Raw genomic sequence first — 19336 nt, forward strand, 5'->3', positions numbered from 1 at the left:
ATTCTCTCAATGATTATTTTACCCTCTGGTTCTAGGATAGCTGAGCAGTTTTCCTTGGTAATTTCTAAATGTTGTCCAGGCTCTTTGTTGTTGTTGTTTTTGATCATTGGTTTTAGGTAGTCCTATAATTCTTAAGTTATCTCTCATAATGGAAGAGTTTTGCATGACTAAATATGTCCAACGTATATGAAATTGCTTGCCCTCTCAATCAGGGTGGGTGGGGAGGGAAGAAGGGAGAGAATTTAGAACTCAAACTTCTAAAACATGAATGTTAAAAATTGTTTTTCCATGCAACTGGAAAATAAGATACACAGGCAATGGGATATAACAAATCTAGTTTACCCTATAGGGAAATAGAAGAAAGGGATAAGCAAAGAGGAGTTGGGTGATAGAAGGCAGGGCAGATTGAGGGCAGGGGTAATCAAAAATGCATGGCATCATGGGATGGGGAAGTGGAGAGATGGAGAGAAAATTTAGAACTCAAAATCTTGTGAAAGTGAATATTGAAAATTAAAATAAATTGAAATATGAAAAACATTAAAAATAAAAAAGGAAATTGATATAGCCACCCCACCCTTCAGCAACTATCAGCCTGATCAGTCAGCAGCCATCAACATCAAAGCAAGATACTCCACCAGCAAAAAGATTACAACTCACTCAAGGCTCAGATGATGGTTAGCATTTTTTAGCAATAAAGTATTTTTTAATTTAAAAAAAATCTCTCTTTGATCTATTTTCCAGGTCAATTCTTTTGCCAGTGAGGTATTTTACATTTTCTTCTATTTTTTCATTCTCTTGATTTCATTTGACTGATTTTTGGTGTCCCCTAGAGTCATTAACTTCCATTTGCCCAATTCTAATTTTTAAGGAATTATTTTCTTCATTTAGTTTTTATATATATTTTTTTCCATTTGGCCAATTCTACTTTTAAAGGAGCTGTTTTCTTCAGTGGATTTCCCCCCCATTTGGCCAATTCTACTTTTTAAAGAGTTGTTTTCTTCAGTTAATTTTTGTGTTAATGTTTCCAAGCTGTTGCCTCTTTTTTCATAATTCTCCTTCATAACTCTCACTTCTTTTTGCCAATTTTTCTTCTACTTCTCTTACTTGATTTTTAAAATCCTTTTTGAGCTTTTCCAAGAGGACTTTTTAGTCTTGAGACCAAATATATTTCCTTTTGAGGCTTCACGAGTAGGCATTTGGACATCGTTTTTCTCTTTTGAGTTTGTGTTTTGATCTTCCCTGCCAATAGTAGCTTCTATGGTCAGGGCCCTTTTTGGTTTTTTGCTTATTTTAGAAAGTTGAGCTCTACTCCTGGGGTACAGGGTAAATTGTACCAAGATTCTTGTGCTGGGGGCCAGAGGTCTGGTCACTAGCTTTCCATGCTGGGGCCTCAGGTGCTTGTAGCTTATGCTGGGTTCACCTGGCCTAGTTGTGTCTGTTGTGTTAGGGTTCCAGGACTGGCAAACTGTTTTCTGTGCTGGGCTGGAGTTCTCACAGCTTACCTGCTGTGCTACTAGCCTGCTGAGCCAAGAATGAGGGGCCTTGGTTGATGATCTGTGCTGTGGTTAAGCTCCTGCTGGCTTGCCTGGATGTTATCTTTGCTGGGTTGTGCTTGCCTTTTACCCAAATCAGGTAGACCTTTTCTGAAATCCTTCTAAGTTATCTTAAGCAGGAAAATTGTTTCACTGTCTCTATTTTGTGGGATCTGTCACCCAGAATCCATTTAGAGGCTTGATTTAACGTTGTTTCTGAGGGAAATTGGAAAAAGCTCAGGCAACTTCCTACCTTCTCTCCACCATCTTGACTCCACCCGGTCCCTTAATTGTAAACTCAACATTTCTAAAATTGAATTTACCCCTCCCCCCCCACCAAAACCCATCTCTCTTCCTAGTTTCCCTATGTTGAGTGTACCACCATTCTCCAAGTCACCCAAGCAAACAGTCTAGGTTTCATCCTTGACCTCTAAATCTCTCTACTTTCCTCTCCCCATATATAATTTGTTTCATCTTGTTGATTTTATCTTTTTTAATACCATTTATGTATTCTCCTTTCTCTCCTCTGACACTATCACTACCCTGTATATGTCCTTATCACTTCCCACCTGGACTATTGCAACAGCTTGCTGGTTTGTCTCCATCCATGAAGTCTTTTCCCTCTCCAATCCATTCTCTACTCAGCTCTCAAGCTTATCTTCCTATAGCACAAGTCTGATCCCATCACCTCCCTATTCAATCAGTTCTAGAGGATCTCTTATTATTTCCAAGATCAAATACAAAATTCTCTTTGTTATTCAAAGTCCTTCATAAACTGCCATGCTCCTACTTTTGCATTCTGCTTATACTTTAATCACCCCTGTACTCTGCTATGCAGTGATGCTGGCCTCCTTGCTGTTGTTTCTTGATCAAGACCCTCCATTTCCTGACTCAATGCAATTTTGATAGCTAACCCTCATGCCTAGAAATTCTCTTATTCCTCATCTCTTTTTCCTGGCTTTACCCTGCAAAAAGATTTCTCCTTAATACAAGTGCCCTCCTTCTGTTAATTACCTCTAAATGTCTTGTTTGTCAATAATTGTTTATGTTTTGATTCATAGTTTAATGGACTGTGAAATCCTTGAGAGCAGGGTCTATCTTTTGCCATTCTTTGTATACCCATACTTTATGGGCGTATACCCATATTTAGTAGGTGATTAATAAATGTTTGTTGTCTGTTGACTAACAATAAAGTTTAGAGAAGGAGATATTCTAATTGGTGGATCTGGGAATATTGGGGGTGTGTGAAGATGTCAATCTATCAATAAACAAACCAAAACACAGTTTTAAGGAATGTAGATCAAGTTTTCTTTCTCTGACTCCATGAAATCCCATAAGTACATAAGCACTTTACATACTTTAGACTCATATCTAAGCTCTGAGAGAAAAGCTAACTATATACCAGTCTACTAGTATACAATTCCTATAGCTCTTCTGGTCAGTAGATTTGCTTGAGGTGAGATTACATTGTTTGATGTCTTCCTCCCTCACTTGCTTTTCATTACTTGGAGGTTCTGCCTTGCACAGTAATGCATCTCTTTCTCCCAGGCAAATTCTGAGGAAGATTATGAAACATGGTCCTCAAGTGTCCCAAAATATCTTTAATTAAATTCAGTGCTTTTTCTTACTTTTGCAAAATGCACAATAATGCCATCTTATCATTAGTAGGTGAGGACTGTCAGTGGAAATAATTAAAAATAAAGGCTATAAAATCAGATTAAGGACTGAACTTTATAGTCTTAGAGGGGTAATTGAGGGGTTGATGTCTTGCCCAGCATCAAACAACCATTATGTGTTAGAGGTAGAATTCGAACCAAGTTCTTGGCTTTGAGCCCAATGTTCTGTCCATCAAGCTGCCTCTAGGCATGAAAGACATGATGCCAAAGCAAATTACTAAAAGGCATTTTATGAACTACTCTAATGTCTTTGCCAAGAAAACTCCAAATGGGGTCACAGAGAGTTATCATGACTGAAATTACTCAACAAGTAATCAAAAACTCCTTGTTTGAGTGTTGGCTGAAAATTTCTAAATGTGGCCAGTCATCTTCAAGAATCTAAGCCACTAGTATTAACATATGTGATGATATATATTGTATACATGCTTATATACACTATATATAAACTGCATAATTGTAAATATATAGTTTAAACATAGTTTCTATTTTTTAAATATAGTATTGAATTTTGGCAAAGAGGAGGCCAAAGGATACTACCGTGTTTCCCCGATAATAAGACACTGTCTTATTAATTTTTTTGGACAGAAAAACACCAGAGGGCTTATTTTCAGGGGAGGGCTTATTTTAATGAACATTGACAGCAATTTTAATAAACAGGTAAAGGTGAACAAAAAAAATGTACCTTTATTCAATAATGAATTCAATAAAGAACAGGATGATGTGCTCACTGCTGCAGCTCTGATTGGATGCAGCTCGGAGCGCGGTGTGCGTTTCACCTGGGGGGGACGGTGCATACAGAAGGTACCATAATGTAGCGTGTAGCGCAGGGGATCACCTTCACTACAGTAGCAATCTCAATAGGGCTTATTTTCGGGAGAGGGCTTATTTTAGAGGAATCTTACACAGTAAGGGGAGGGCTTATTTTCAGGATAGGTCTTATTATCGGGGAAACACGATAGTTGAGGTTCAAATGAAAATTTAAAAATTTAAATTCAGAGCAGGCATCAGGAAGATTTTCTAAATGGTGATAAAAAACCTGAAGAGTCACTGACTTCCTCAGGAAAATGGTAGTAAAAAAAGAACAAAAACTTAGCATTCTGTGCCCTTTACTTGTTCAAAATATTTTAGCTTTTGAAGAAATTATGTCTCTGCATGCTTTATTTCTATGTAAACTATATGATACTTAAAATGTAAAACTCTTGGGCAGCCAGGTGGCTCAGCAAGTAAGAGCACCGGCTCCAGTGTTGGGATGACCTGGGGATCGAATCCCGGGCTCAGACACTTAGCACCCACCCAGAAACACCTGGCTGTGTAACCTTGAGCAAGTTACTTAACCCCAATTGCTTAGGGGTGGCCAGGTGGCTCAGCAAGTAAGAGCACAGGCTCCAGTGTCGGGATGATCTGGGGATCAAATCTGGGCTCAGATACTTAGCACCACACCCAGAAATAACTGGCCATGTAACCTTGAGCAAGTTACTTAACCCCAATTGCTTTAAAAAAAATGTAAAACTCTTTGAGAGATGAGAGATGTCATTATAAACTGGACTCCATTAATAAAATTCTATTTTTAGAAAACAGTGAATTGCTCTGTTAAACCATAGCTGGTTAGAGGAATAGATACATGAAGTTCCTATATTTGGCCACAATAAAGATATAACTAGATCTAAAACCATAAAAAAGCTATAAGGTATATATTTTAAAGATGAGTAACAGACAACTTTTTAAAAATTTCTGACTGTTTTATCATTGCTTCAATATAGCACTAATAATTCTTTCTTACATGCTTTCAAAACAATTCCTTATATATTCATAAGATTCAGTTTAAAACACTAAACAGAATTGTTGGATACCTTGTCCAATTTTCCAAAGTTAAATCATTATTTAAAAGGAGAAGAACTCTACGTAACTATGTTAGGATCAGTAACCATCTGTGCTCCATTATACTGAAGCAGCTCTAGATCAAGCAAAATGTTTTTGGGGAAAGAAAATAAAAGAGCAATTATATTTTTTACTAAAATTTCTAAGTATAGAACCTCTATTCCTTTCTATTCCATTAGCCAAAATGGAAATTAAATTAGCATACTTTTTTATGAAACTCATTTTTATATTAATTTTTAGTGTAAATCCATTTCAAAAAGTCTGAAGACCTTGAAGTTCTATTTAATTCAGCCCATTTATTATATCCATTACATCAAAGTTATGAGTGCAGTCGATAAGGAGCTGGCCTTACAGTCAGGAAGACCTGAGTTGAAGTCACCTCTGACCCAAGATTGTTTGACCTTGGGCAAACCTTTTAATCTTTTAATATCCTAGGCAACTCTCTGAGGTTACAAACAGCAGAGCAGGTGCCAGTCTGGAGCTCCTTCACTTGGAATTCTTAGAACCAATGAAATCAGAACTTCAGTCCAAAAAAAAAATGTACAGAACACTGTGCCTATAGATTGAAAGGCCATAGTTAACAGCTATTGCCTTTTTTTTTTTTAAGCAATTGGGATTAAGTAACTTGCTTAAGGTTACACGGCCAGTTATTTTTTGTGTGGGTGCCAAGTATCTGAGGCTGGAACCAATCCTGGGTCTCCTGATACTGGGGCTGGCACTCTTACTCACTGCACCACCTGGCCACCCCAACAGCTATGGCCTTTTAAAGATGGACACAAATTTTCAAGAACTGGCTCTTGGAACCAGCAGCAACCAGTTTTCTGTCTCCTTTTAAACTGAAGGGAAACTGTTAATAAAAGATAAGTAATCTCCAAACCAAAGCTCCCACTTCTAGACATTTGAGAAACTACAGAATTGCTTAAAAATACAAATAGCTAACTTTTACAAAATATAACCAATTTTTCAATTGGAGATCATGATTTTCACGATAAATAAGTGAATGATCCTTTTTATTGTTGAGCTCACTCCACTGCCCAATGACTGCAGCTTAAGGAGATCATCAGTAGTCTTTTGTACTCAGGGATGACAAGGAGAAACTGCAATAAACTTTGGTTTGATTATGTTTTTGTAATGAGATATGCTCAATTAAAATTTTGGAAAATATAATTATATACTATAACCACATTTCTCTTGGTAGACTCTTTTGAGGTAGATAAAATAAGTTCAATGACATATACAGCAATATAGATATTAAGAAAAAAATTTTAAACGGATTCTCCAAGTCTCCTAAAAATTGTGTTAATTTTTCAATTGTACTTATTTAGTACCTGATGTCACTGATAATATTTTCCTAAATGTATGTCGTGATCCTTCTATGCCTTGGTAAATGGTCTTCATAAATTGCTGTGATCAAAAAAAAAATCTATCCTGATGACCAACATTCTGGTAATAATCCTCTCCAAACTTAGTTAAACTGGATGTCACAGTCAGTCTCTAGGCCCATGAAATAAAGGCTGTCCAGTAGACCATTTTATAGGACATGTTATCCAAAAGGCATAGGAGGGACTTTGCTTAGGACCTAAGGGAAAAAAAATCGATCTTGTTTTTAAAAATATTTTTCTAATCTGTGTGATAAAGATGGTCATAAATATCTTTTTTTGAATATACGATATATTGCTATCTGTAGATTATCTATATGTAGTTCACATGATGAAGCTAAAAATGCTTCCAACAGAGGCCTTAAGAAACAGAAGTGACCTACATGAATGATAGTCTGATCTTGATGACTGAGCTTGCATTTACTGGTACAGCCAATGTTTCATAATGTCACCATGATGAAGACTGAGAATATGACTTTAGTAGAGATTTGTCAATTATAGCTAAAGGAACAAATGGTGAGGAAATATGTGTCTGAAAGGATTCTAAATATCCTTTGTCAATTATATTAAAAAACTCTATCTGTTTTGCTGCCTCTGTTTCCCCACATCTTCTCTCTACCTTATTTGGCACTGGAAACAATCAATTTTATATATCGAACAAATAGTATCTTTAGATGATCAGTAAATTGGACAAAGGATTGATTGAGGCAGGATGGGTCAGGAAAAAACACCAAATTTGGAATGGGAAGATCTGGATGAGAATGATATCCCTAATTTTGCTGCTTTGGACCTTTAGCTGCAAAATGAGAGGGATTGGACAATGTATCATTTAAAGTCCACTTCCCCTGTAAATAATTAGAACTGAATTCTAGAAAGGTTTGGTGAGAGTTGGGAGTTTTAAATGATGTATTATATGTAGGTAATGTAATATATAATTTTTAAAATGCCTTGTCATGTTTATGTAGCTTTGCAATTGACAAAGAGTTTTCTTCATGGCAATTTTATGTAGTTAGTTCTATCTATCATAATTCATCAAAAACTGAGGTTCAGAGAAATTAAGGGATTTGCCTCAGGTCATCCAGCTTAAGGTGTAAGAGCAAAAACAAACAGAGGACATTAGACTTCAAGTCCAATGTTATTTCCATTCTCCAATAACATACCAAAATATCAGGCTGAAGACCCTAGAATGAGAGAGCGATAAACTGGGGTTTATTCCTATTTAATTTATTGCTAATTAAAACATGCACACACACACACATGCACAGCAACAACCATTCAGCCTATGAAATAAGGTAAGCTCCAATATTTAAGAACCTAGTGTGTTCAATCTGCACTCCTGAAAGAGGATACTAAGTCCTGTTTGGACCACAGGACCTCCTGTGCTTTAAGAATGCCCCAAAGCAAGATAGAAAAGATTAGTTGCAGACCTGCCCATCTTCTTGCAGTATGCTTTGTTGTAATAACAATAACTCATTATTTGATAAACTCATCTGAGTTAAATTTCCTATGAGTATGAGTTCTTTCTCTAATCCTTACATCAAAAAAAAAAAATAAACCACTTTCTCCCTTCTGGCCATTTCACTTGGCTAAAACTATATAATAGTGAACATCTATAATCATCTATTTTAAGGTTAAGATTAAGGTCTAATTTAAATAAACAAAAGATAAGTCTTCCTTCTAGAAGGCAGGAAGGAAAGAGACATTTATTAAGTGTTTACCATACAGGCACTGTGCTAAACAATTGGGATATAAATACAAGAAACAAGAAAGACAGCCCCTGTCTTTTTTTTTCTCTTCCTGATCTGTTCCTGACTTTCTCTGTACTGTTCTTCAAAACCATGTCCCTTCTACTACTGGCTTATGCTGGAACTTTCCTCAACTCCTGGGGCCACCTTACCCTAGAATGAAAGATGGAATACAAGAAAATATATCAAATATATATTAAACACCAACTATATATGAAGTGCTGTTGTGCTAGAAAGATACAAAACAAGGTGCTTGCTCTCAAGAAGCTTACACTGTATTGAGGGAATTTAACAGTAAGCTAGAGAGGTATGGTGCACAATATTATACAAGTATATTAGACAGTTTTAAAATAAAATATGTGAGAGAAGATCATTGCCAATCAGGAGGATTAGAGAAGGCCTCTTAGGAGGCTTTAAAAGAAGTCTAGGGATTCAGTAGATGAAGAGAGGGAAGTTAGACATTCCAGGTATAGGAAAAGCCTAAATAAAAGCAAGAAAATGGAAGAGTTGAGTGTTTTGCTGAGTTGGATAAGTTCAGGGAGAAAGTAATATGGCATAAGGCTATAAAGGTGAGAATGTTGCAGAGCCTTGGATACCAAGTAACGGAGTTTGAATTTTATTTTCTAGGCAATAAGGAAACACTGAAGATTATTGAGCAGTTGAAGAATTTTTGAATGCTGTGGATAAGTTCATTTACCTTGGAAGTATACTTGGAAGGATGTACACATAAATGGTTAGCTTCGTGTATGCATTACCTAGCTCAGTGTTTGTTTTCGAGGCTCTGAAAGTGTAGGAGATGGGTGGCTGTGGTGAGTCAGGAGGACCTGAGTTCAAATCTGGCCTCAGACACTTGACACACTTACTAGCCATGTGACCTTGGGCAAGTCACTTAACCCCAGTTGCCCTGCCTTCCACCCTCAAAAAAAAAAAAAAAAGAGTGCAACTCTGAAGGGCTGGTTACACTGTTCAAATGCCAAATGTACATTTGCCTAAAAAATTACTTTAAAGACAATTCACAGAAGACAAGTATCCACATGGAGGTCAGAAGAAGCGATACAAGGAGACTTCCAAATCTCTCTGAAGAATTTTGGCTGTGAGACAAGGGAGACACTGGCCCAAGACCATCCAGAAAGATGCCCCTGAGCTGAGAGGGAATTCTGGTGAGAAAAATGATTATTTTCTTATATTAATAAAAAATTTTGCATACAGGACCCAAAGATCCTCTATTTAATTATTGATCAGCAATTATTAGTAGGTTAGTTATTAGTATGGTTTTTTCCCCCCTTTTTACTTCCTCTTTCAAAGCCCAGTCCCTGTGAAGAACAGGGCTGACAATGAAACCTTGGGTTTGAGACCCCACCCAACTGGGAGAGTTTATTGGTGATTAAAGGATAAAGACAAGCTACTGTAGGTGAATCCAGGCACACTGTTCAACAACCTAAGTGGTCTAGGGGGAAACGGATTCCATTTTCCAGATTGCTGGAGGTAGCTGAGCCTCATCAGGCCACATCCTCAGCAGGAGGAGCTAAAGGATTTTTGCCCATCTTCTCATTAACATGTCCACCCCCTCATTAATTATTAACCAATCAGAGTTGATTTTCACCCTTGGGGACATCCCCTATTCCAAAAATTTTTAAATATTCAACAACCTCCATGCATAGCCTTTTGTTATGACATTGTTATGACATTGACCTCAAGTTATTGTTCATTTGCTAGCCTAATTAATAAATTGCTGATTTATTAATTACCCGTTAGACTTTTTATTCATCTCACTGGCTTACCCTCCTATGGGACTGAGGATGAAGATTATTTGTTTACTCAAGAGAAAGAAAGGGAAAGTGTCATTGACTGGAAGGTTAGGGGAAGAAGAGCTCCTATTATGTCCATTTCTAACTGGTACACCCTGGAGGTTGGTGAGGGGAAAGGAAGGAGAAAGAAAAAAAAGGAACTGAGCCAGGCCTGGCCCCACAGTGACCCACATCATGGTGGCAAAAAGTGAGAGGAAGGATCAGCTTCCTAGCAGAGTTACTCCCTAGACCAGCATAGCACCACTACTAAACCACCAAACAGCGTGATTAATAACTAACTTTAATATGAAAAGTGGCGGTGCCTCCTTTCTCAATGGTAGAAATCCCCTTGGGGAAAAAAATAATATAGTAGCATATTAAATAAAAAAAATAAAGTATTAGTATAGTTAAACTCTATGTTACTAGAGAAGGAGAGCTAGGTGGAGCCCACAGACCTTAGTTAATCTTTCCATGGAAAGGAAGAACACATGTGTGTAATATATTATTGCTTTCAGCAATAACAAATAACATCTGTTTATCAGCGGAGCTTACTCTTCCTCTCTAGGCCTACCCCCGATCCAACTCAGAAGCAGCTCCCCCCCATAAGTCATGCAGTCATGTCCAACTCTTTGTGACTCTGTGGACCCTACTGTCCATGGGGTCTTTTTGGCAAATATACTAGAGGGCTTCGCCATTTCCTTCTCAAGTAGATTAAGGAAAACAGAAATTAAGTGACTTGCCCAGAGTTACATAGCTAGAAAGTATCTGAGGCTGAATTTGAACTGAGGTCTTCCTGATTCTAGGCCCAGTATTATTTTGGCTGAGCCACCTAGCTGCTTCCTAAAACATATTTCTCCCAAATCCTTCCCAAATTTGACAATTTCGACATTACCCGGAGATGAGTGGTTAGGCAATAAGTGCACTTAGGCGTCTAACAATAGAAACAGGTAACACTCTAATACAACAACAACAAAAAAAAAAGCATAAAGTTGATTGAGTTTTGAAAATGGAAACATGAGAATTGGAATTGTAAAGAAACAATATAGCTTTATTAAATTAATTGTGCCTTATTCTTTATTGTCTCAACTCATACCTTCTCTAATGCAAAAAAAACCCCAATTCACCATACAAGTTGGGTAAATTTTTCCCTCTTCCTACAGGAAAAAAAAGAACCCTACAATTTGTTACTAATAATTCTAATATTGTATCAAAACACAGTAATATGTCATCTAGTGACTAATGGCAACATTACCTAATTGTAGACAATGACAGAAAGGTGCTGCCAGGAAGATAAAATATTCAGAAAACATTTCAGTTACAAAATATATTTATATTGTGTAGAGAATTATAAGCTTTCCCTTTGTGGCTAAATGAAGAGAAGAAAAATGTGAAAATAGGGAGGATATTGCTTCCTTCTTGTGTTTACTTTAAATACTGAAAGTGTTTTATCCAATTTCATGGAAAACAAAGATGATCTTTAGTGAACTACCAAACCAAAGAAGTTAATGAATGCTGAACATTTCAAGTAAATCATCAATGAAAATGGTAAAATAAGGCAAAACTTATTTGATAGTGTCGTATTAAAATTTTTGCCTTTTAGAAGTATTGTTTTCTAAAGGTAAAGAACCTGTGTTTTTATCATTCCATAAGGTCTCTAATATAGAATTTTCTACATATAATAAAGTCAAAATTGTTATTTTGGAGGGATGATTATCTCTAAAGTTAGCTAAGTATTTCACCTAATATGCTAAAAAGATCATAAGACTCCCTAAGAAATATTTTTCTTTTTTTTTTTCTTTTTGGAGGGCAATTGGGGTTAAGTAACTTGCCCAAGGTTACACGGCTAGTTTTTTTTTGTGTGTGGGTGTTAAGTGTCTGAGGCTGGAACCGAACTCAGGTCCTCCTGACTCTGGGGCCAGCGCTTTACTCGTTGTGCCACCTAGCCACCCCAGAAATATTATTTCTAAGGGGTATCTTTAAAAAACTTCTATCTCTAAATAATATCTCCAAGTGAAGACCATCCTTCTCCTTTTACTATTAGCAGACTCCCTGTTTTCCAGAGCTAAGTCCCAGCAAGCAAACTGTACTCTGAGCTTAGCATAACAACAATCCTTTCGGTTCACCCTCTGGATGAATTCTGCTGCAACTAAGTCACAGAACTGATGGTCTCTGACCTTGTGTAAGCATCAGCAGGCCTGGACATAAAACCTTGCTATTAATGGACTTTTTGTCACTAGGCAACTTTGCCTGACTGTTGCTGTTATGTCTTATTACTGTTGCTACACCACAGTTTGATTTTTTGGTCACATATATGTATATGTATATACACACACATATACATACATACATGGTATATATACACTATATATGTACATACATATATGTAGAGAGAGATCCAGATCTAGATAGAGGTTTAGCCTCACTGCCTTGGGCCTCCTCCTAAAGGAAGCCCTAGCACATGTCTAGTTTCCCTCTTCCAAGAGAACAAAGAAAGCTTTTTGCTTATGACCACTATTACCAATTTGGTTTTGTAATGTTTTCATTTTATTTTATTTCTTGGAGTTAATTGTGGTTGTGATAACCTGTGTGAGCTCTTTGATATTTTCAGAGTTAACAGCAGTTGCAAAACCTCTGTGACCCTTTGGCCATTTGTTTTCATAGTCGATAATAGATTTTTCTTTACAGGAAAATTTTTACTTAAGAAATGAATATAATTCAGTGAAACAAATGTGACTGAGGTCAGTAAGTAGTTAAATGTTATAGCAGGATCACTGTTAAGACTTCTTGGCCAGATATGGGGTTCATCTTTTAAAATGTAATCTCTATCATCTGACCAACAGGATGGAGGAGTAGACATTTTCTCTGCTCCTAATGATCTCTTAAACCTCTCCAAAATATGAATTATTCACAAGAAAAAAAGCAGTTTCATTTGTCCCTATGGTCTAAAACACTAAGAATACTAAAGAGATAATAGTCCAATGAACTAACAACAGAGAAGGCTAATTACTAATCCTGAAAATACTCATGGAGCATCCCCTCCTTCAAAACCTAACACTTTAGCTTCTAGAGAAATCACGCCCCCCAAAAAAAACTGACCCAACAAACCCCAAACATAAATACAAGAGATAATAAACGAAAACTGTCCAAAAGTTTTGAACAAGGCAAACAGATTTCCAATTAAAAGAATCTACAGATTCTTTTCTACAGATTCCTCTGGGAGTAAAAAAAAAGTGCTGCAAACTCCAACTAAATTACATAATTCCAACAAAAAACAACAAATTATGCAAGCAACCAGCTAAAACCTTCAACAACAAATTTTAAATAACACAAGAACACCCACCCAGCCCCCAACACTCCCTGCACTACAGAAGGGAATGAAATAGTGTTCCAAAGAGCAAAGGAGTTCAAGGATGACATACCCTGCAGACTTGAGCCTAACCATTAATGAAAAGAGATGGATGTTCAATAAAAAGAGGCATTCAAAGCATTTCTAGAAAGAAAACCAGATGTGAGCAGATTATTTACTTTGCAAATATTCCAGAAACTGAAATACAAGAAATGTAAAGAAATAGATCATCCCAGGAAGGCAAAAATAGTTAAATAAATTACACAGGAGTGGGGGAGTAGGGAAAAACCCTAAAAAGATATGGACACGTATAGGATTAAAAACATCCAAATAACAACAGAAAGACCGATAACAGATTTCTCTCTAATACAAGGAGATGAGATGAATTAATGGGGTTGTGTGTGTGTGTGTGTGTGTGTGTCTGTGTGTGTGTGTGTGTGAGTTACATAATGGAAGGGCAGAGCAAAAGTGGAAGGGAGGAAGAAGACAGAGAGAAATATGTTATGGACTTTAATCCAAATAATGATAAACAATGAAGGGGGGGAAAACGTCCTATAATATCTCAGGAAGAAAAGTACATACAGGAGGATGGATTAGTTGGCAAAGAGAAACAAGGAGAAAGAATTGGGGAAATCTTGATTCACTGGTAGCAGGGAGTTTCCAATGAAAAGAATTCCAGGGAAAGGTGGAGAAATTCTAAAATGAGAGTTGGAGAACTGATGAGGGATGGTTCCCTCTAGGTTCAGCAGGAACTCTGATCTTATCCAAGACCAGAAAACCTGCAATAGCATCTGGAAAGAATTCAAGGTCTCTCGCTTAATTGGAGTGAGAGTTGTAGAAATTTATTGTTATGCTTCCATGACAAGTGGGCAAGAGTCCTTTAGGGGACCTGCCAGTGAGAGGGGTACATGCTTTTACTTTTAAAGGGTAGGGCTGCCATTGTTAGGGCTGACTGGATGGAGGGAACGGACCTCAGTGCATAGATAAAGGTTAGAGCTGACTGAGAGGAACTTGTGACTTTAGTGCATAGATAGTTTAGATGAGATTTGGGCCAGACCAGAGGAGACATGAGGCAAGTACAAAGGAGTATTTGGGCCAGACCAAGGAGACATGAAGAGATTAAGTAAGAACAAAGGAGTCACAAGGTGTTGCCTAGGTCGAGTGCAGATAGGGGGAAGGGGCAGAGTTTGAGGCTGGGAAAGGGATTTTACAGATTACAATTTTACAATACAAATTGCAGTTACAATTGTGCAAACTGGTTTTACAAATTGGTTTAGACCCCAGGTACCCCATCAGAACCTTACACTGAATAAAATTTCTAGAGATTTGATGTTTAGAGAGATCACTAGAGAGTGTTTTGCCTGCTTGTCTCCATCCTTCCTCAGAAGGAGAATCAGAGCTCCTATGGTTAATTGACATTCAGAAGAAAGAGAAGGTATGGCCTGACAAAGAAGATTTTATGTTAAAAGGGAAAAAATATTCATGAGGAAGGCAAGGATTATAATGAAGTGCCCAATTAGTCATCCAAGAACATTCTTCTGATGAGAATAATTCTAACTTCACCATCTTCTTCAGGAATCGATACTTTTAAGAGTGAAGCACAATAGAACAAAGAAGGGGGAAATCTATAGGTCACTAATATAAAAATTGTTAACAAAAGGGAACTTAACAATTAGAAGCTTTAATTCCATGAGGAATATGGAAACAAAAGAAGAAATAAATAAGAATAAGGGCTATAAATCACAGAATAAATGTCTATAATAGAAAGAGAAGAGAAATAATGAAGAAAACAAAGTAAAAGAGATATTTATTTTTAGAAAAAGGCAAAGGGACTGTATGAAAATTTACTATGTATCAGGTGAGTCCAAAAAAGCAGGCACTGGAGTTCAGCTATCAGAAGACACAAAAACAAAGATTCATGCCTAAAGATAAACAAGGACACTACCCAAAGCTGAGATAACAAACCAATATCAATATTATACTTTTTACTCTAAATGCCTTAGAACTCAAATTAACAAAGGAAATATTAACTAAATTACAAGAAGGCATAGGAAGTAATAATATAGTAGCAAATTATTTAAATGTCCTTCTCTCAGTATTTGACAAATATAAGAGAAAAAAAACTAAAGGGAAAATAAACAATTGATCTGATTTCTGTAGAAACTGGGGCCAAAAGATTTGTGGCTTCTTCTACATGATGGCTTGCTAAAGCATTTCTCAGCATTGCATGGGACTTGGCAAAAACTGATATGTATTAAGGCATAAAAGCATTCCAAATTAATGGAAAAAGCCAGAAATAGTAAACATTCTCTTAGACCATAAGTCAATAAAAATAATAATCAGAGAGTACCCAGAAAAAAAGTAAGCTTAAAAATAAGCAGTATCTGTATGATTTTGACCCCAAGAGTGGAACAGGATTGCAAATTCAGTCTTTAGCAAAGTCTTAAGGCTATAGTGGAATAACTAGACTGAAGGGAAACCTGAAGTTCTGTTAAAACGGACCAGAAGAACTTTCCAGCAGGCTGATAGTAAATGAGTCCAGGAGGCTACTGAAACCCAAAAAGAGGCAAACAAAGATGCGTTGCTCAGATCCAAATCCAGGTCAGGAAATTGCAGAAGTCAGAATGTTGTGGTTTGAGGTGCTGGGAACCCTGAAATGGAAAGGTACAGGGTCTGCCTCAAAAGAATTCAACCACTCATTTCAGTCAAAGTAGCATTTATTTGTGACACCAATAAAGCTAAGATTCTAAATAAATCTGTGCTTTTGTAATGCCAATAGGAGTGAGCAAGATCTTAGTAAATCTGTCCCCATAATTTGGGTAAAATTGGTACTTATATACAAGAAAAGACAGTGAGAAGATCTGGATGGGATTAAGGAGTGTTAAATAGCCTGGGGTGGGCCAGGTGCAGACAATGAAAGGAGTTAAGTGATCTGGGCTGGGTCAGAGAGCCAGGGGTGAAAGTACAGTTAAAAGGATTACTAAGTATCTAGGTAGGCTGGGATGGACCAGATCCCTTGGGTGAAATGCCAGTGTGGGACAGTCCAAGGCAAAGACATGGTCTTTTCCTTTTAGAGGTTCAGGTTCCATCACCCCATTAAGAGCAGGTAGGGGTAGCAATACAAATTTGTCCTGACTCAGACTACTTTGGAAATGCTAAAAGCTTGCGGGCCCATTATCTCAGCTGTCCCTGAGATCCTGGAACAAGCCAAATTCAATACCCACAAGAAAACCAGCAACAGGAACAGTGCAGACAATCTATCCAGAAGTATAAAGAACCTGACTGTAATATAAAATAGGAAGTTAAAAAAAGTCTGAAAGAATAAGCAGGCAAAAAAAAAAAAGATGATGACAGGGGAGCCCTAGACACATATATAGAAGAAAATGACTCTAAAATATTTACAAGCAAAGCCTCAAAGAAAAATGCAGTTTGTATAGACATTCAGATAATATTTCTGGAAGAGATGAATCAAGAGCTAAAAATAAGAATTTAAAATATTTGTATAAATGAAATGAGAATGTTAGATGAAAAAAATAGAAAATAAGTGAGAGCTATGGAAAAGAAGAATTAGAGAATTGACAGTTTGGCACAAAGGTACAAAACCTTGCTCAAGCAATCGTCTCCCTGAAAATTAGAATGGGTCAAATAGAAGATTCTTGTCTCCATGAGACAAGAAATATTAAAATAAAGAAAAAGAATGAAGAAAATAGAAGAATATGTAAGGTTCTTCATAGCAAAAACAATTGATATGTAAAACAAATTGCAGAGACATAATTTAAATATCACTGGACTGCCTGAAAGCCATGACAAAAAAAAAAAGAGCTTGGGCATTGTATTTAAAGAAATGATTAAAGAAAACTGCCCAGATCTCTAAGACCAGAAGTCAAAGTAGAAGTAAAAAAAATAATTACCTGTTGAACAAAATTTCAAAATGAAAATCTCCAGGAACTAACATCCAAAACTTAGAGTTTCTAGTTAAAAGTAAAAGTTCTCTAGGGGTGGCTACATGGAGCAGTGAGTAAAGCGCCTGCCAGGAGTCAGGAGGACCTGAGTTCGGTTCCTGCCTCAGACATTTAACACAAAAAAACTAGACGTGTAACCTTGGGCAAGCTACTTCACCCCAATTGCCCTCCAAAAGGCAAAAAAAAAAAAATTCTCTGGGCAGTTCCATAAAGAATTCAAGCACCAAGTCATTATAGTCAGGATCACATGTGATTTAGTAACCACAGTCAGAAGGAACAGAGAGCTTGGAATAAGTATATATACATGTGTGTGTGTGTTTATAGATGTGCATGTTACACACAACACACATGCACACACATATCCTATATGGCTTATAATAATTTATCCATAATCCTATGGGGAAAATGAGTCTTAAAAAAATAGAGAACTTTCAAGTATTTCCAATAGAACCTTGATTGAGTAGAAACTTTCAAGTTCAAACATTGGATTTGAAGGGAATATTAAAAAGACAAACATCATTAAATAATCTTAAGAGACCAATTAAGGATACATTGGTTAATAAAGGGAGATAGTATATATATGCCCTCAAAATGCTATCATTATCAGGGGTCACAGAAGGTGCCTGTTTAGACAGAGGACATAGGAGTGGTTCTGTTTTTTAAAATTATTTTTGTTTATTTTGTAAAATATTTTCTAATTACATGTAAAAATGTTTAAATTATTTTTTAAAATTTTGAGTTCAAAATTCTCTTCCTCTCTACTGCCCCTCCCTTCTCCTTGACAAGGCAGTTTGATATCAGTTACACATGTGAAATCATGCAAGACATGTTTCTATTTTAGTCATGTTGCAAAAGAAAACCCTAACAAAATAAAACAAAAATAAAGAAAATAAAAAGATATACTGCCATTCACACTCAGAGTTCATCAGTCCTCTCTCTCGGTGTCAATAACACTTTTAATCATGGATCTTTTGGAAGTGTCTGTAATGTAATGCCAAGCAAAGGCAACTTCCCAAGGTTCAAAATACCAGCATAGGTGCTCTCCATTTTATTCAGTGACAAACCAAGAACAGAGAAGATAAAAACATGACATCATTCAAAATACAGCATTTACTAAGTGTGATTAAATAATCTCCAAGTACTACCCCACCCCAGGACCTTCCACTCATTCAATCAATTACAAAGTCCTTGTTCTAAATACTACTCCATCTACCACAAAGCCCCTCTTCTCAAATGGAGATTAGTTTCCAATCTAAGTAAAGTACATTCATTTGTTCAACCATAGAACACAAAAAGGTCAAAAGTCCCCCATCCCTAGATCACAATTGAATCTACCCCAGAGTTACATCAAGTTTAAGCACAGCACTTAATACCCAAATGGAGGTCTTTTCTTCATCTTGACAGGAGGCAAGTTCTCAGCAATCTTAGTTCCTGGGGAGACAAGGCTTAGCAAGGCCACAAGATACATTGCCAGTCCCTTCATTAGTTCATCCTCTGTCTGTAGAACAGTCCTAGAACCCCTGAAAACATTAGCAAAACCCTTTCCCAGGATTTCTGTAAACATACAACAAGAAAATCCTTCTTCAGGGCTTCTGAACCAACAGAAAGATTCCCAGACCCCTGCAACAACAGCACTGTCCTTCACCAGTGGACAGTATTCACTCTCTGTCTGCAGGACAGTCTCAGGAGCTCTTAGCCAACAGCCAGGTTCCAGGACTTCTTTAACAAAAGGACTGTCTTTCACCAGTGGACAAATCTGGCAAAACAACATCAAAACAGACAGACAAAGTACCAGCAAAACAGCCATGTCTCCTCAGTCCTTGGCAGCTCAGGGGGCAGGTCTCAAAAGTCCAGGGCAATTCAAAGTGGCCCCCAGCAATTCTCTCAGTCTCTCTCTGCCTCCATAAGGTGCTGCTTCCAAAAATTTCTTCTGCCTCTCTCTTGTCTCTCCAAATCTATGTCACCAGCTCCTCCCAGTTCAGGACTCTCTTTTCAAGTCAACAAGTCCATCCCACAGGTGGGATTAACAAG

The 19336-nt window shown here is 37.0% G+C and overlaps 1 protein-coding gene and 1 long non-coding RNA gene across 2 annotated transcripts in view; both read left to right on the forward strand.

The window, feature by feature from the left end:
• The window catches only part of LOC138160613 (uncharacterized), a 39040-nt gene extending 29620 nt beyond the window's left edge, over window positions 1-9420 (forward strand). The window contains exon 2 of the long non-coding RNA XR_011168175.1: window positions 8838-9420. This is a non-coding gene — a long non-coding RNA (uncharacterized lncRNA). The remainder of the gene's footprint in view (window positions 1-8837) is intronic.
• Window positions 1-19336, forward strand: part of DCP2 (decapping mRNA 2) — a 407293-nt gene that overhangs the window by 384086 nt on the left and 3871 nt on the right. The gene's annotated exons all lie outside the window — the stretch shown is intronic.

This window comes from Petaurus breviceps, unplaced genomic scaffold (genome assembly GCF_028583685.1).
Source record: "Petaurus breviceps papuanus isolate PSGF00001 unplaced genomic scaffold, PetGlider_PUasm1.0 118, whole genome shotgun sequence".
In the NCBI taxonomy this organism is placed as follows: domain Eukaryota; kingdom Metazoa; phylum Chordata; class Mammalia; order Diprotodontia; family Petauridae; genus Petaurus; species Petaurus breviceps.